The 19,008-nt window shown below is 36.1% G+C and overlaps 4 non-coding genes across 4 annotated transcripts; all 4 read left to right on the forward strand.

Moving 5' to 3' along the window:
- Window positions 1-4,188: 4,188 nt before the first annotated feature.
- On the forward strand, window positions 4,189-4,262 carry Trnai-aau (transfer RNA isoleucine (anticodon AAU)). The gene has a single exon. It is a non-coding gene; the product is annotated as a tRNA-Ile (tRNA).
- Window positions 4,263-8,536: 4,274 nt separating this feature from the next.
- On the forward strand, window positions 8,537-8,610 carry Trnai-aau (transfer RNA isoleucine (anticodon AAU)). The gene has a single exon. It is a non-coding gene; the product is annotated as a tRNA-Ile (tRNA).
- A 4,275-nt stretch (window positions 8,611-12,885) lies between these two features.
- Trnai-aau (transfer RNA isoleucine (anticodon AAU)) lies at window positions 12,886-12,959 on the forward strand. Its single transcript has one exon. It is a non-coding gene; the product is annotated as a tRNA-Ile (tRNA).
- Window positions 12,960-17,234: 4,275 nt separating this feature from the next.
- On the forward strand, window positions 17,235-17,308 carry Trnai-aau (transfer RNA isoleucine (anticodon AAU)). Its single transcript has one exon. It is a non-coding gene; the product is annotated as a tRNA-Ile (tRNA).
- The last annotated feature ends 1,700 nt before the right edge of the window (window positions 17,309-19,008 follow it).

Consider the following 19,008-nt stretch of genomic DNA (forward strand, 5'->3'; position numbering starts at 1 on the left):
TAACGAAATAAAGTCTGTGCTATTATTTTTTAAAAGTTTAACAATTCAATATCAAAACTTTATGTTACCAAAATCATGATTCAATATACGTTATATTTGAGATCTAGAAGGTGAAGTGAAAGATCCACAATCAGCTGAAGCACACTTTGGTATGTGTCTTATCTTCGTTATAGCAGTGAGCACGAGGAGTAATTCATAAGTTTACCTTAAACCTAATATAGAAAGCTATCAGTTAGAACTTTAGGCAAACATGAAAATAAATAATAAACATATTTTGGGGTATTGCACAGTAATAAAGTAAAGGTGTGTTCTCGATGTCTAGATCCGAGCCAGCTTATGAAAAGGTGACTGGATTTTGTGTGCTATAAGTGTGGGGAGAAGAGCCATGTAGCTATGAATAGCAAACGGCAAAGATTTGACAGTTGTGGAAGGTTTTCTTTATGTGTCAATGAAGGATATGCGACAAATGCCACAAGGAAGCCCAAACATGTACATGTTACAGAGAGGACATTGTGGAAGTGAATCCGCAGATTGGTGATGCTAAGAGGGAGGAACAATCATTGGAGTTACAGCTTGCCGAAGATGATGAAGAAGACGTTGAGAATTAAATACAGGATAATTATAGTGAAGAAAGAGGGGAGGAAACTGTGGGAAGCAGAGTCGATAAGACCGAACAAGAAATAGAATCGGAGGAAGAACGAAACAACAGGCGTACTGTTAGTGATAGATCGGTGACGGATCCAGGAAGTGATGACAGTAGGATGGTAGTTGAAGTCGCTGTTGAAAGGCAAACGATGTTCAGAGTTTTCAGGTAAACGGAAATGGAAATAACAGTACTGATATAGACACTTTCAAAGTCATACACAGTTGGAGAAGACGGTTTAATACAGTACCTAGACTGAAAACGAATAGCATGCGTCTCAAATCCATTAAATAATTTCTAGTATTCATGGAAATGATAAAACATGCGACATAATTTAATACTTTAAACACACTAATCATTATAATGGCCTTATATATTGTATCTCTAATTGTAAACGGCATGCTAGATTTGAATAAGCGAAAGTCTGTTTTAGAAATATTTCTAAAAAATAAGAGGCCATATTTTATTATTGCAAGAAGCCTTTTGGGATGATGAGTTTACTGAATGTATCAGAGAAAATGAGATTTGTAATGGTGACATATTTGATAGCAATGCCGTCATTAGGAGGGCTGGTGTTGATGTTTTAGTAGTGAGAGAGGTGAAAAATCAAGTGGCACATGAAATGTTTCATAAGGGTAGAATTTTACATTTAAAATAGATCTTGATGAAGAGTGGTTGATTTAATCAATATTTATGCTCCAAATCTTGTGCGAGTAAGGTATACCTTTTAATGAGATCAAACACATATTTGCATAACAATACTAGCGATAACACTATCTTGGTTGGTGAGTTCAATAACGCTTTATCTGGAATTGATCGACATAACAAAACCTTAACAGGGCTTTCTAAAATTAGTTATGATAGAAATACAAAACGACACACATTGTCGCATTTAACCTACTCGACACACTATTGACATTCAGTCCCAGACTATTTGGAATCAGGTCACAATTAGTACTTCGAGTTCAGTACCCACCATTGTAGTTCTAGCAGTTTTCGTCTATTTTCAGTACATTTTTTCCTCTTATTTTGGTGGGGATAGAAGAGTTATATATATGCATTTCTTGTAGGGATTTAAAGGTAATTGTTTATTCTGAAGAATATGAGTTCTAGGTGTGGTTTTCTCTTTGTATTTTGGCGACAGTGACTAGTGTGTTATAAGGCTTTGGTGATGGTCCTGAAGTGAAATATGTGTTCTATTTACATGCTGCTCTGTTGACAGTCCAGCCTCTCAAACAAATGCAGGTCAACCTTTGACAAGAACTTCACCGTGATATCATCTTTGACGGTATCTTAAATTAACATATGATTGTATTGATTGTCACACAGTGGAAAGGTCAGTATTGAGAAACAAATGTAGTGAACATATAGCAAAATAAATTGTATTCTATGTCCACGTTGCTGTAAAGGACAAACTGTGCCTCAGCCAACAAAGGAGACACACTATTTGCATCCGGTTCCAGACTGTGCATCTAACTTATTTAGCATTGAACTCTATAACGCAAACCTGGGTATGGTTCCGAACTTTGACTGGATGCACAACATCATTAACACTTCGGTGCGTCAAAATGAACAAATTTGAAAAACTATTAACTTACTTTTCTGTGCAAGATTAGTTTGGAAAATGGGATTATTTGAGTTAGAGGTTATGCGAACTATGATAAATTGAATATTTATGCTGCCGAGTGGTCTAAAGCGCTGTCCGTCACTGATCACTGCCATCTCACCTCTGTCTGCGTGGGTTCGAGTCTCGGGCTCGGCAAATGTGGATACGTGAGAAAGCTTGCCGTTAGCTTCTCGTGGGTCGGTGGTTCTTTCCGGGGTTTTCCCGGTTCTTCCTCCACCATTAATACTGGCCGCCATGTATAGCCTCTCTTGTGTTGAAAAATGGCGTTAAACCCTATAACAACAACAACAATATTTATGCTGATTTTCACAAGCCATTGACCATCAAATATATGGTCTGCATATTTCAAAATATTATATTTCATTATTTTGAGGACTACATTTTGTGAGAAAACACATACAAGCCTGGACGTTGTATAATAAGATCTTTTGGCTTTTATAATTCTTTTGCTTTGTGCTTTTATAATCTAAATAAGAACGGTTGTGGTGAACACACCATTTCTTGACACTACAATACATTGGAGACATCTAGTAGCTGAAGAAGGCGTGAGCTGTCCATATATTCCATTTTATTTGGTCTTTACCCTTGATACGTTACAGTATGACAGTGGAGATCTGATTTTAATCATGCTGAGTTAGGCTTGTCTCTTTTTCTTTCTTGACGATAAATTTACTCTTACTATTATTATTAATATTATCATTATTAAAACTGCTAGGAGTAGCAGTAGTTCATATGTCAGTTCCAGTAGTAGGTAATTATTTACTGGTCAATTTGAATCGATCAGGGCTTTAGGGCGGGATGCTAGATAGTAAATATGCTAGAGCTGAATTTGCATCAGATAACTCCTGAAAGCGTAGTCAACATGATAAAACCTTGCCTATTAGCTTCGTGATCTGTTGATTTCCCACCATGAGGCACACTAGTTTCTGGATACTGTAGGCATGTCTACTTCATTTATTTCATAATTATCATCATGGTTGCCTGTCGTTTCGCCAAATATTACAGATTGCTTAGCGATTGCTGCTGTTATATTTCTTATCACGTTATACTTTATAGACGAGTGTGTCCTAAGTAAAAATGAACTTGATGAACTTTGGTAAATTATTATTTTAACTTACTATACTGCCAATGTTCATTTCCCAATCAGTTGGTAATAAGAATGCACATTCATAGAAATCAGTATAGAGCATAGCAACTGTTTAACCTCAACAATTTTTGCTGAAATCATATTGTCAAACTGTATATTGAAGTGTCCAAGAGGATAGTAAGATATGTTTTCTTTTATAATTTCCGAATTATGCATTTTACATTGGTTCAATAGATTTTTATAATGATAACACACACGTTGACCATGCGAAGTTCGTGGCTTCGATCGCCCCTTTACCCATACTTATTTTATTTTCTCATACGTCTCTTTCATTTCTATTCTGCAGCACAAATTTCAATTTCCATTTGTAAAGGCACAAAATCTGTACCTAGTTATCTCGTAAAACTATATTATTCAATTCTAAAAGCTGCGTTAGTCTGCTACCCAAAACCTGATTCAGAGGACCATCTAAGATATATATGAGACCTGCAAGTGGAAGTGAGACATCCACGACTAACCAAGAGCCACCTTGGTATGTGTCTTATCTTCGTTCTCTCCAAAAGCTCGAGGAGTAATTTATGACTTTACTTAAAACAACACGCAATGTGTTAACGTTAGCACATTCGGCAATTATGAAAAGACCAATATTTGTTATAATATGGGAGTTATGCATTTTACATTATTTCCATATATTTTATACTATTAACATACACGTTGGCAATGCTTTTACGTACCCTAATTGTGTGGTTCCTTTTGCTAATCATTCATTGTGTGAAAGTATGTACTCCATCTGTATTTCTAGATTGTGTAGGAGGATTTTGATTAGCAAGTGGCCGCATAGCTCAGTTGGTTAGAGCGTCGTGCTAATAACGCGAAGGTCGTGGGTTCGATCCCCCCTGTGGCCAATAGTTTTCATTTTCGTTACTATTTTCCTCTCTATTTCTTTATTTACCTTTATTTTTTCTCCTTCTCTTTCATTTCTTATCTGGAGTAACGAAATAAAGTCTGTGCTATTATTTTTTAAAAGTTTAACAATTCAATATCAAAACTTTATGTTACCAAAATAATGATTCAATATACGTTATATTTGAGATCTAGAAGGTGAAGTGAAAGATCCACAATCAGCTGAAGCACACTTTGGTATGTGTCTTATCTTCGTTATAGCAGTGAGCACGAGGAGTAATTCATAAGTTTACCTTAAACCTAATATAGAAAGCTGTCAGTTAGAACTTTAGGCAAACATGAAAATAAATAATAAACATATTTTGGGGTATTGCACAGTAATAAAGTAAAGGTGTGTTCTCGATGTCTAGATCCGAGCCAGCTTATGAAAAGGTGACTGGATTTTGTGTGCTATAAGTGTGGGGAGAAGAGCCATGTAGCTATGAATAGCAAACGGCAAAGATTTGACAGTTGTGGAAGGTTTTCTTTATGTGTCAATGAAGGATATGCGACAAATGCCACAAGGAAGCCCAAACATGTACATGTTACAGAGAGGACATTGTGGAAGTGAATCCGCAGATTGGTGATGCTAAGAGGGAGGAACAATCATTGGAGTTACAGCTTGCCGAAGATGATGAAGAAGACGTTGAGAATTAAATACAGGATAATTATAGTGAAGAAAGAGGGGAGGAAACTGTGGGAAGCAGAGTCGATAAGACCGAACAAGAAATAGAATCGGAGGAAGAACGAAACAACAGGCGTACTGTTAGTGATAGATCGGTGACGGATCCAGGAAGTGATGACAGTAGGATGGTAGTTGAAGTCGCTGTTGAAAGGCAAACGATGTTCAGAGTTTTCAGGTAAACGGAAATGGAAATAACAGTACTGATATAGACACTTTCAAAGTCATACACAGTTGGAGAAGACGGTTTAATACAGTACCTAGACTGAAAACGAATAGCATGCGTCTCAAATCCATTAAATAATTTCTAGTATTCATGGAAATGATAAAACATGCGACATAATTTAATACTTTAAACACACTAATCATTATAATGGCCTTATATATTGTATCTCTAATTGTAAACGGCATGCTAGATTTGAATAAGCGAAAGTCTGTTTTAGAAATATTTCTAAAAAATAAGAGGCCATATTTTATTATTGCAAGAAGCCTTTTGGGATGATGAGTTTACTGAATGTATCAGAGAAAATGAGATTTGTAATGGTGACATATTTGATAGCAATGCCGTCATTAGGAGGGCTGGTGTTGATGTTTTAGTAGTGAGAGAGGTGAAAAATCAAGTGGCACATGAAATGTTTCATAAGGGTAGAATTTTACATTTAAAATAGATCTTGATGAAGAGTGGTTGATTTAATCAATATTTATGCTCCAAATCTTGTGCGAGTAAGGTATACCTTTTAATGAGATCAAACACATATTTGCATAACAATACTAGCGATAACACTATCTTGGTTGGTGAGTTCAATAACGCTTTATCTGGAATTGATCGACATAACAAAACCTTAACAGGGCTTTCTAAAATTAGTTATGATAGAAATACAAAACGACACACATTGTCGCATTTAACCTACTCGACACACTATTGACATTCAGTCCCAGACTATTTGGAATCAGGTCACAATTAGTACTTCGAGTTCAGTACCCACCATTGTAGTTCTAGCAGTTTTCGTCTATTTTCAGTACATTTTTTCCTCTTATTTTGGTGGGGATAGAAGAGTTATATATATGCATTTCTTGTAGGGATTTAAAGGTAATTGTTTATTCTGAAGAATATGAGTTCTAGGTGTGGTTTTCTCTTTGTATTTTGGCGACAGTGACTAGTGTGTTATAAGGCTTTGGTGATGGTCCTGAAGTGAAATATGTGTTCTATTTACATGCTGCTCTGTTGACAGTCCAGCCTCTCAAACAAATGCAGGTCAACCTTTGACAAGAACTTCACCGTGATATCATCTTTGACGGTATCTTAAATTAACATATGATTGTATTGATTGTCACACAGTGGAAAGGTCAGTATTGAGAAACAAATGTAGTGAACATATAGCAAAATAAATTGTATTCTATGTCCACGTTGCTGTAAAGGACAAACTGTGCCTCAGCCAACAAAGGCGACACACTATTTGCATCCGGTTCCAGACTGTGCATCTAACTTATTTAGCATTGAACTCTATAACGCAAACCTGGGTATGGTTCCGAACTTTGACTGGATGCACAACATCATTAACACTTCGGTGCGTCAAAATGAACAAATTTGAAAAACTATTAACTTACTTTTCTGTGCAAGATTAGTTTGGAAAATGGGATTATTTGAGTCAGAGGTTATGCGAACTATGATAAATTGAATATTTATGCTGCCGAGTGGTCTAAAGCGCTGTCCGTCACTGATCACTGCCATCTCACCTCTGTCTGCGTGGGTTCGAGTCTCGGGCTCGGCAAATGTGGATACGTGAGAAATCTTGCCGTTAGCTTCTCGTGGGTCGGTGGTTCTTTCCGGGGTTTTCCCGGTTCTTCCTCCACCATTAATACTGGCCGCCATGTATAGCCTCTCTTGTGTTGAAAAATGGCGTTAAACCCTATAACAACAACAACAATATTTATGCTGATTTTCACAAGCCATTGACCATCAAATATATGGTCTGCATATTTCAAAATATTATATTTCATTATTTTGAGGACTACATTTTGTGAGAAAACACATACAAGCCTGGACGTTGTATAATAAGATGTTTTGGCTTTTATAATTCTTTTGCTTTGTGCTTTTATAATCTAAATAAGAACGGTTGTGGTGAACACACCATTTCTTGACACTACAATACATTGGAGACATCTAGTAGCTGAAGAAGGCGTGAGCTGTCCATATATTCCATTTTATTTGGTCTTTACCCTTGATACGTTACAGTATGACAGTGGAGATCTGATTTTAATCATGCTGAGTTAGACTTGTCTCTTTTTCTTTCTTGACGATAAATTTACTCTTACTATTATTATTAATATTATCATTATTAAAACTGCTAGGAGTAGCAGTAGTTCATATGTCAGTTCCAGTAGTAGGTAATTATTTACTGGTCAATTTGAATCGATCAGGGCTTTAGGGCGGGATGCTAGATAGTAAATATGCTAGAGCTGAATTTGCATCAGATAACTCCTGAAAGCGTAGTCAACATGATAAAACCTTGCCTATTAGCTTCGTGATCTGTTGATTTCCCACCATGAGGCACACTAGTTTCTGGATACTGTAGGCATGTCTACTTCATTTGTTTCATAATTATCATCATGGTTGCCTGTCGTTTCGCCAAATATTACAGATTGCTTAGCGATTGCTGCTGTTATATTTCTTATCACGTTATACTTTATAGACGAGTGTGTCCTAAGTAAAAATGAACTTGATGAACTTTGGTAAATTATTATTTTAACTTACTATACTGCCAATGTTCATTTCCCAATCAGTTGGTAATAAGAATGCACATTCATAGAAATCAGTATAGAGCATAGCAACTGTTTAACCTCAACAATTTTTGCTGAAATCATATTGTCAAACTGTATATTGAAGTGTCCAAGAGGATAGTAAGATATGTTTTCTTTTATAATTTCCGAATTATGCATTTTACATTGGTTCAATAGATTTTTATAATGATAACACACACGTTGACCATGCGAAGTTCGTGGCTTCGATCGCCCCTTTGGCCATACTTATTTTATTTTCTCATACGTCTCTTTCATTTCTATTCTGCAGCACAAATTTCAATTTCCATTTGTAAAGGCACAAAATCTGTACCTAGTTATCTCGTAAAACTATATTATTCAATTCTAAAAGCTGCGTTAGTCTGCTACCCAAAACCTGATTCAGAGGACCATCTAAGATATATATGAGACCTGCAAGTGGAAGTGAGACATCCACGACTAACCAAGAGCCACCTTGGTATGTGTCTTATCTTCGTTCTCTCCAAAAGCTCGAGGAGTAATTTATGACTTTACTTAAAACAACACGCAATGTGTTAACGTTAGCACATTCGGCAATTATGAAAAGACCAATATTTGTTATAATATGGGAGTTATGCATTTTACATTATTTCCATATATTTTATACTATTAACATACACGTTGGCAATGCTTTTACGTACCCTAATTGTGTGGTTCCTTTTGCTAATCATTCATTGTGTGAAAGTATGTACTCCATCTGTATTTCTAGATTGTGTAGGAGGATTTTGATTAGCAAGTGGCCGCATAGCTCAGTTGGTTAGAGCGTCGTGCTAATAACGCGAAGGTCGTGGGTTCGATCCCCCCTGTGGCCAATAGTTTTCATTTTCGTTACTATTTTCCTCTCTATTTCTTTATTTACCTTTATTTTTTCTCCTTCTCTTTCATTTCTTATCTGGAGTAACGAAATAAAGTCTGTGCTATTATTTTTTAAAAGTTTAACAATTCAATATCAAAACTTTATGTTACCAAAATCATGATTCAATATACGTTATATTTGAGATCTAGAAGGTGAAGTGAAAGATCCACAATCAGCTGAAGCACACTTTGGTATGTGTCTTATCTTCGTTATAGCAGTGAGCACGAGGAGTAATTCATAAGTTTACCTTAAACCTAATATAGAAAGCTATCAGTTAGAACTTTAGGCAAACATGAAAATAAATAATAAACATATTTTGGGGTATTGCACAGTAATAAAGTAAAGGTGTGTTCTCGATGTCTAGATCCGAGCCAGCTTATGAAAAGGTGACTGGATTTTGTGTGCTATAAGTGTGGGGAGAAGAGCCATGTAGCTATGAATAGCAAATGGCAAAGATTTGACAGTTGTGGAAGGTTTTCTTTATGTGTCAATGAAGGATATGCGACAAATGCCACAAGGAAGCCCAAACATGTACATGTTACAGAGAGGACATTGTGGAAGTGAATCCGCAGATTGGTGATGCTAAGAGGGAGGAACAATCATTGGAGTTACAGCTTGCCGAAGATGATGAAGAAGACGTTGAGAATTAAATACAGGATAATTATAGTGAAGAAAGAGGGGAGGAAACTTTGGGAAGCAGAGTCGATAAGACCGAACAAGAAATAGAATCGGAGGAAGAACGAAACAACAGGCGTACTGTTAGTGATAGATCGGTGACGGATCCAGGAAGTGATGACAGTAGGATGGTAGTTGAAGTCGCTGTTGAAAGGCAAACGATGTTCAGAGTTTTCAGGTAAACGGAAATGGAAATAACAGTACTGATATAGACACTTTCAAAGTCATACACAGTTGGAGAAGACGGTTTAATACAGTACCTAGACTGAAAACGAATAGCATGCGTCTCAAATCCATTAAATAATTTCTAGTATTCATGGAAATGATAAAACATGCGACATAATTTAATACTTTAAACACACTAATCATTATAATGGCCTTATATATTGTATCTCTAATTGTAAACGGCATGCTAGATTTGAATAAGCGAAAGTCTGTTTTAGAAATATTTCTAAAAAATAAGAGGCCATATTTTATTATTGCAAGAAGCCTTTTGGGATGATGAGTTTACTGAATGTATCACAGAAAATGAGATTTGTAATGGTGACATATTTGATAGCAATGCCGTCATTAGGAGGGCTGGTGTTGATGTTTTAGTAGTGAGAGAGGTGAAAAATCAAGTGGCACATGAAATGTTTCATAAGGGTAGAATTTTACATTTAAAATAGATCTTGATGAAGAGTGGTTGATTTAATCAATATTTATGCTCCAAATCTTGTGCGAGTAAGGTATACCTTTTAATGAGATCAAACACATATTTGCATAACAATACTAGCGATAACACTATCTTGGTTGGTGAGTTCAATAACGCTTTATCTGGAATTGATCGACATAACAAAACCTTAACAGGGCTTTCTAAAATTAGTTATGATAGAAATACAAAACGACACACATTGTCGCATTTAACCTACTCGACACACTATTGACATTCGGTCCCAGACTATTTGGAATCAGGTCACAATTAGTACTTCGAGTTCAGTACCCACCATTGTAGTTCTAGCAGTTTTCGTCTATTTTCAGTACATTTTTTCCTCTTATTTTGGTGGGGATAGAAGAGTTATATATATGCATTTCTTGTAGGGATTTAAAGGTAATTGTTTATTCTGAAGAATATGAGTTCTAGGTGTGGTTTTCTCTTTGTATTTTGGCGACAGTGACTAGTGTGTTATAAGGCTTTGGTGATGGTCCTGAAGTGAAATATGTGTTCTATTTACATGCTGCTCTGTTGACAGTCCAGCCTCTCAAACAAATGCAGGTCAACCTTTGACAAGAACTTCACCGTGATATCATCTTTGACGGTATCTTAAATTAACATATGATTGTATTGATTGTCACACAGTGGAAAGGTCAGTATTGAGAAACAAATGTAGTGAACATATAGCAAAATAAATTGTATTCTATGTCCACGTTGCTGTAAAGGACAAACTGTGCCTCAGCCAACAAAGGCGACACACTATTTGCATCCGGTTCCAGACTGTGCATCTAACTTATTTAGCATTGAACTCTATAACGCAAACCTGGGTATGGTTCCGAACTTTGACTGGATGCACAACATCATTAACACTTCGGTGCGTCAAAATGAACAAATTTGGAAAACTATTAACTTACTTTTCTGTGCAAGATTAGTTTGGAAAATGGGATTATTTGAGTTAGAGGTTATGCGAACTATGATAAATTGAATATTTATGCTGCCGAGTGGTCTAAAGCGCTGTCCGTCACTGATCACTGCCATCTCACCTCTGTCTGCGTGGGTTCGAGTCTCGGGCTCGTCAAATGTAGATACGTGAGAAAGCTTGCCGGTAGCTTCTTGTGGGTCGGTGGTTCTTTCCGGGGTTTTCCCGGTTCTTCCTCCACCATTAATACTGGCCGCCGTGTATAGCCTATCTTGTGCTGAAAAATGGCGTTAAACCCTTATAACAACAACAACAATATTTATGCTGATTTTCACAAGCCATTGACCATCAAATATATGGTCTGCATATTTTAAAATATTATATTTCATTCTTTTGAGGACTACATTTTGGGAGAAAACACATACAAGCCTGGACGTTGTTTAATAAGATGTTTTGGCTTTTATAATTCTTTTGCTTTGTGCTTTTATAATCTAAATAAGAACGGTTGTGGTGAACACACCATTTCTTGACACTACAATACATTGGAGACATCTAGTAGCTGAAGAAGGCGTGAGCTGTCCATATATTCCATTTTATTTGGTCTTTACCCTTGATACGTTACAGTATGACAGTGGAGATCTGATTTTAATCATGCTGAGTTAGGCTTGTCTCTTTTTCTTTCTTGACGATAAATTTACTCTTACTATTATTATTAATATTATCATTATTAAAACTGCTAGGAGTAGCAGTAGTTCATATGTCAGTTCCAGTAGTAGGTAATTATTTACTGGTCAATTTGAATCGATCAGGGCTTTAGGGCGGGATGCTAGATAATAAATATGCTAGAGCTGAATTTGCATCAGATAACTCCTGAAAGCGTAGTCAACATGATAAAACCTTGCCTATTAGCTTCGTGATCTGTTGATTTCCCACCATGAGGCACACTAGTTTCTGGATACTGTAGGCATGTCTACTTCATTTGTTTCATAATTATCATCATGGTTGCCTGTCGTTTCGCCAAATATTACAGATTGCTTAGCGATTGCTGCTGTTATATTTCTTATCACGTTATACTTTATAGACGAGTGTGTCCTAAGTAAAAATGAACTTGATGAACTTTGGTAAATTATTATTTTAACTTACTATACTGCCAATGTTCATTTCCCAATCAGTTGGTAATAAGAATGCACATTCATAGAAATCAGTATAGAGCATAGCAACTGTTTAACCTCAACAATTTTTGCTGAAATCATATTGTCAAACTGTATATTGAAGTGTCCAAGAGGATAGTAAGATATGTTTTCTTTTATAATTTCCGAATTATGCATTTTACATTGGTTCAATAGATTTTTATAATGATAACACACACGTTGACCATGCGAAGTTCGTGGCTTCGATCGCCCCTTTGGCCATACTTATTTTATTTTCTCATACGTCTCTTTCATTTCTATTCTGCAGCACAAATTTCAATTTCCATTTGTAAAGGCACACAATTTGTACCTAGTTATCTCGTAAAACTATATTATTCAATTCTAAAAGCTGCGTTAGTCTGCTACCCAAAACCTGATTCAGAGGACCATCTAAGATATATATGAGACCTGCAAGTGGAAGTGAGACATCCACGACTAACCAAGAGCCACCTTGGTATGTGTCTTATCTTCGTTCTCTCCAAAAGCTCGAGGAGTAATTTATGACTTTACTTAAAACAACACGCAATGTGTTAACGTTAGCACATTCGGCAATTATGAAAAGACCAATATTTGTTATAATATGGGAGTTATGCATTTTACATTATTTCCATATATTTTATACTATTAACATACACGTTGGCAATGCTTTTACGTACCCTAATTGTGTGGTTCCTTTTGCTAATCATTCATTGTGTGAAAGTATGTACTCCATCTGTATTTCTAGATTGTGTAGGAGGATTTTGATTAGCAAGTGGCCGCATAGCTCAGTTGGTTAGAGCGTCGTGCTAATAACGCGAAGGTCGTGGGTTCGATCCCCCCTGTGGCCAATAGTTTTCATTTTCGTTACTATTTTCCTCTCTATTTCTTTATTTACCTTTATTTTTTCTCCTTCTCTTTCATTTCTTATCTGGAGTAACGAAATAAAGTCTGTGCTATTATTTTTTAAAAGTTTAACAATTCAATATCAAAACTTTATGTTACCAAAATAATGATTCAATATACGTTATATTTGAGATCTAGAAGGTGAAGTGAAAGATCCACAATCAGCTGAAGCACACTTTGGTATGTGTCTTATCTTCGTTATAGCAGTGAGCACGAGGAGTAATTCATAAGTTTACCTTAAACCTAATATAGAAAGCTATCAGTTAGAACTTTAGGCAAACATGAAAATAAATAATAAACATATTTTGGGGTATTGCACAGTAATAAAGTAAAGGTGTGTTCTCGATGTCTAGATCCGAGCCAGCTTATGAAAAGGTGACTGGATTTTGTGTGCTATAAGTGTGGGGAGAAGAGCCATGTAGCTATGAATAGCAAACGGCAAAGATTTGACAGTTGTGGAAGGTTTTCTTTATGTGTCAATGAAGGATATGCGACAAATGCCACAAGGAAGCCCAAACATGTACATGTTACAGAGAGGACATTGTGGAAGTGAATCCGCAGATTGGTGATGCTAAGAGGGAGGAACAATCATTGGAGTTACAGCTTGCCGAAGATGATGAAGAAGACGTTGAGAATTAAATACAGGATAATTATAGTGAAGAAAGAGGGGAGGAAACTGTGGGAAGCAGAGTCGATAAGACCGAACAAGAAATAGAATCGGAGGAAGAACGAAACAACAGGCGTACTGTTAGTGATAGATCGGTGACGGATCCAGGAAGTGATGACAGTAGGATGGTAGTTGAAGTCGCTGTTGAAAGGCAAACGATGTTCAGAGTTTTCAGGTAAACGGAAATGGAAATAACAGTACTGATATAGACACTTTCAAAGTCATACACAGTTGGAGAAGACGGTTTAATACAGTACCTAGACTGAAAACGAATAGCATGCGTCTCAAATCCATTAAATAATTTCTAGTATTCATGGAAATGATAAAACATGCGACATAATTTAATACTTTAAACACACTAATCATTATAATGGCCTTATATATTGTATCTCTAATTGTAAACGGCATGCTAGATTTGAATAAGCGAAAGTCTGTTTTAGAAATATTTCTAAAAAATAAGAGGCCATATTTTATTATTGCAAGAAGCCTTTTGGGATGATGAGTTTACTGAATGTATCACAGAAAATGAGATTTGTAATGGTGACATATTTGATAGCAATGCCGTCATTAGGAGGGCTGGTGTTGATGTTTTAGTAGTGAGAGAGGTGAAAAATCAAGTGGCACATGAAATGTTTCATAAGGGTAGAATTTTACATTTAAAATAGATCTTGATGAAGAGTGGTTGATTTAATCAATATTTATGCTCCAAATCTTGTGCGAGTAAGGTATACCTTTTAATGAGATCAAACACATATTTGCATAACAATACTAGCGATAACACTATCTTGGTTGGTGAGTTCAATAACGCTTTATCTGGAATTGATCGACATAACAAAACCTTAACAGGGCTTTCTAAAATTAGTTATGATAGAAATACAAAACGACACACATTGTCGCATTTAACCTACTCGACACACTATTGACATTCGGTCCCAGACTATTTGGAATCAGGTCACAATTAGTACTTCGAGTTCAGTACCCACCATTGTAGTTCTAGCAGTTTTCGTCTATTTTCAGTACATTTTTTCCTCTTATTTTGGTGGGGATAGAAGAGTTATATATATGCATTTCTTGTAGGGATTTAAAGGTAATTGTTTATTCTGAAGAATATGAGTTCTAGGTGTGGTTTTCTCTTTGTATTTTGGCGACAGTGACTAGTGTGTTATAAGGCTTTGGTGATGGTCCTGAAGTGAAATATGTGTTCTATTTACATGCTGCTCTGTTGACAGTCCAGCCTCTCAAACAAATGCAGGTCAACCTTTGACAAGAACTTCACCGTGATATCATCTTTGACGGTATCTTAAATTAACATATGATTGTATTGATTGTCACACAGTGGAAAGGTCAGTATTGAGAAACAAATGTAGTGAACATATAGCAAAATAAATTGTATTCTATGTCCACGTTGCTGTAAAGGACAAACTGTGCCTCAGCCAACAAAGGCGACACACTATTTGCATCCGGTTCCAGACTGTGCATCTAACTTATTTAGCATTGAACTCTATAACGCAAACCTGGGTATGGTTCCGAACTTTGACTGGATGCACAACATCATTAACACTTCGGTGCGTCAAAATGAACAAATTTGGAAAACTATTAACTTACTTTTCTATGCAAGATTAGTTTGGAAAATGGGATTATTTGAGTTAGAGGTTATGCGAACTATGATAAATTGAATATTTATGCTGCCGAGTGGTCTAAAGCGCTGTCCGTCACTGATCACTGCCATCTCACCTCTGTCTGCGTGGGTTCGAGTCTCGGGCTCGTCAAATGTAGATACGTGAGAAAGCTTGCCGGTAGCTTCTTGTGGGTCGGTGGTTCTTTCCGGGGTTTTCCCGGTTCTTCCTCCACCATTAATACTGGCCGCCATGTATAGCCTATCTTGTGTTGAAAAATGGCGTTAAACCCTTATAACAACAACAACAATATTTATGCTGATTTTCACAAGCCATTGACCATCAAATATATGGTCTGCATATTTTAAAATATTATATTTCATTCTTTTGAGGACTACATTTTGGGAGAAAACACATACAAGCCTGGACGTTGTTTAATAAGATGTTTTGGCTTTTATAATTCTTTTGCTTTGTGCTTTTATAATCTAAATAAGAACGGTTGTGGTGAACACACCATTTCTTGACACTACAATACATTGGAGACATCTAGTAGCTGAAGAAGGCGTGAGCTGTCCATATATTCCATTTTATTTGGTCTTTACCCTTGATACGTTACAGTATGACAGTGGAGATCTGATTTTAATCATGCTGAGTTAGGCTTGTCTCTTTTTCTTTCTTGACGATAAATTTACTCTTACTATTATTATTAATATTATCATTATTAAAACTGCTAGGAGTAGCAGTAGTTCATATGTCAGTTCCAGTAGTAGGTAATTATTTACTGGTCAATTTGAATCGATCAGGGCTTTAGGGCGGGATGCTAGATAGTAAATATGCTAGAGCTGAATTTGCATCAGATAACTCCTGAAAGCGTAGTCAACATGATAAAACCTTGCCTATTAGCTTCGTGATCTGTAGATTTCCCACCATGAGGCACACTAGTTTCTGGATACTGTAGGCATGTCTACTTCATTTGTTTCATAATTATCATCATGGTTGCCTGTCGTTTCGCCAAATATTACAGATTGCTTAGCGATTGCTGCTGTTATATTTCTTATCACGTTATACTTTATAGACGAGTGTGTCCTAAGTAAAAATGAACTTGATGAACTTTGGTAAATTATTATTTTAACTTACTATACTGCCAATGTTCATTTCCCAATCAGTTGGTAATAAGAATGCACATTCATAGAAATCAGTATAGAGCATAGCAACTGTTTAACCTCAACAATTTTTGCTGAAATCATATTGTCAAACTGTATATTGAAGTGTCCAAGAGGATAGTAAGATATGTTTTCTTTTATAATTTCCGAATTATGCATTTTACATTGGTTCAATAGATTTTTATAATGATAACACACACGTTGACCATGCGAAGTTCGTGGCTTCGATCGCCCCTTTGGCCATACTTATTTTATTTTCTCATACGTCTCTTTCATTTCTATTCTGCAGCACAAATTTCAATTTCCATTTGTAAAGGCACAAAATCTGTACCTAGTTATCTCGTAAAACTATATTATTCAATTCTAAAAGCTGCGTTAGTCTGCTACCCAAAACCTGATTCAGAGGACCATCTAAGATATATATGAGACCTGCAAGTGGAAGTGAGACATCCACGACTAACCAAGAGCCACCTTGGTATGTGTCTTATCTTCGTTCTCTCCAAAAGCTCGAGGAGTAATTTATGACTTTACTTAAAACAACACGCAATGTGTTAACGTTAGCACATTCGGCAATTATGAAAAGACCAATATTTGTTATAATATGGGAGTTATGCATTTTACATTATTTCCATATATTTTATACTATTAACATACACGTTGGCAATGCTTTTACGTACCCTAATTGTGTGGTTCCTTTTGCTAATCATTCATTGTGTGAAAGTATGTACTCCATCTGTATTTCTAGATTGTGTAGGAGGATTTTGATTAGCAAGTGGCCGCATAGCTCAGTTGGTTAGAGCGTCGTGCTAATAACGCGAAGGTCGTGGGTTCGATCCCCCCTGTGGCCAATAGTTTTCATTTTCGTTACTATTTTCCTCTCTATTTCTTTATTTACCTTTATTTTTTCTCCTTCTCTTTCATTTCTTATCTGGAGTAACGAAATAAAGTCTGTGCTATTATTTTTTAAAAGTTTAACAATTCAATATCAAAACTTTATGTTACCAAAATAATGATTCAATATACGTTATATTTGAGATCTAGAAGGTGAAGTGAAAGATCCACAATCAGCTGAAGCACACTTTGGTATGTGTCTTATCTTCGTTATAGCAGTGAGCACGAGGAGTAATTCATAAGTTTACCTTAAACCTAATATAGAAAGCTATCAGTTAGAACTTTAGGCAAACATGAAAATAAATAATAAACATATTTTGGGGTATTGCACAGTAATAAAGTAAAGGTGTGTTCTCGATGTCTAGATCCGAGCCAGCTTATGAAAAGGTGACTGGATTTTGTGTGCTATAAGTGTGGGGAGAAGAGCCATGTAGCTATGAATAGCAAACGGCAAAGATTTGACAGTTGTGGAAGGTTTTCTTTATGTGTCAATGAAGGATATGCGACAAATGCCACAAGGAAGCCCAAACATGTACATGTTACAGAGAGGACATTGTGGAAGTGAATCCGCAGATTGGTGATGCTAAGAGGGAGGAACAATCATTGGAGTTACAGCTTGCCGAAGATGATGAAGAAGACGTTGAGAATTAAATACAGGATAATTATAGTGAAGAAAGAGGGGAGGAAACTGTGGGAAGCAGAGTCGATAAGACCGAACAAGAAATAGAATCGGAGGAAGAACGAAACAACAGGCGTACTGTTAGTGATAGATCGGTGACGGATCCAGGAAGTGATGACAGTAGGATGGTAGTTGAAGTCGCTGTTGAAAGGCAAACGATGTTCAGAGTTTTCAGGTAAACGGAAATGGAAATAACAGTACTGATATAGACACTTTCAAAGTCATACACAGTTGGAGAAGACGGTTTAATACAGTACCTAGACTGAAAACGAATAGCATGCGTCTCAAATCCATTAAATAATTTCTAGTATTCATGGAAATGATAAAACATGCGACATAATTTAATACTTTAAACACACTAATCATTATAATGGCCTTATATATTGTATCTCTAATTGTAAACGGCATGCTAGATTTGAATAAGCGAAAGTCTGTTTTAGAAATATTTCTAAAAAATAAGAGGCCATATTTTATTATTGCAAGAAGCCTTTTGGGATGATGAGTTTACTGAATGTATCAGAGAAAATGAGATTTGTAATGGTGACATATTTGATAGCAATGCCGTCATTAGGAGGGCTGGTGTTGATGTTTTAGTAGTGAGAGAGGTGAAAAATCAAGTGGCACATGAAATGTTTCATAAGGGTAGAATTTTACATTTAAAATAGATCTTGATGAAGAGTGGTTGATTTAATCAATATTTATGCTCCAAATCTTGTGCGAGTAAGGTATACCTTTTAATGAGATCAAACACATATTTGCATAACAATACTAGCGATAACACTATCTTGGTTGGTGCGTTCAATAACGCTTTATCTGGAATTGATCGACATAACAAAACCTTAACAGGGCTTTCTAAAATTAGTTATGATAGAAATACAAAACGACACACATTGTCGCATTTAACCTACTCGACACACTATTGACATTCGGTCCCAGACTATTTGGAATCAGGTCACAATTAGTACTTCGAGTTCAGTA

This window comes from Sinohyriopsis cumingii, chromosome 14 (assembly GCF_028554795.1).
Source record: "Sinohyriopsis cumingii isolate HCF-2022 chromosome 14, ASM2855479v2, whole genome shotgun sequence".
Taxonomy (NCBI): domain Eukaryota; kingdom Metazoa; phylum Mollusca; class Bivalvia; order Unionida; family Unionidae; genus Sinohyriopsis; species Sinohyriopsis cumingii.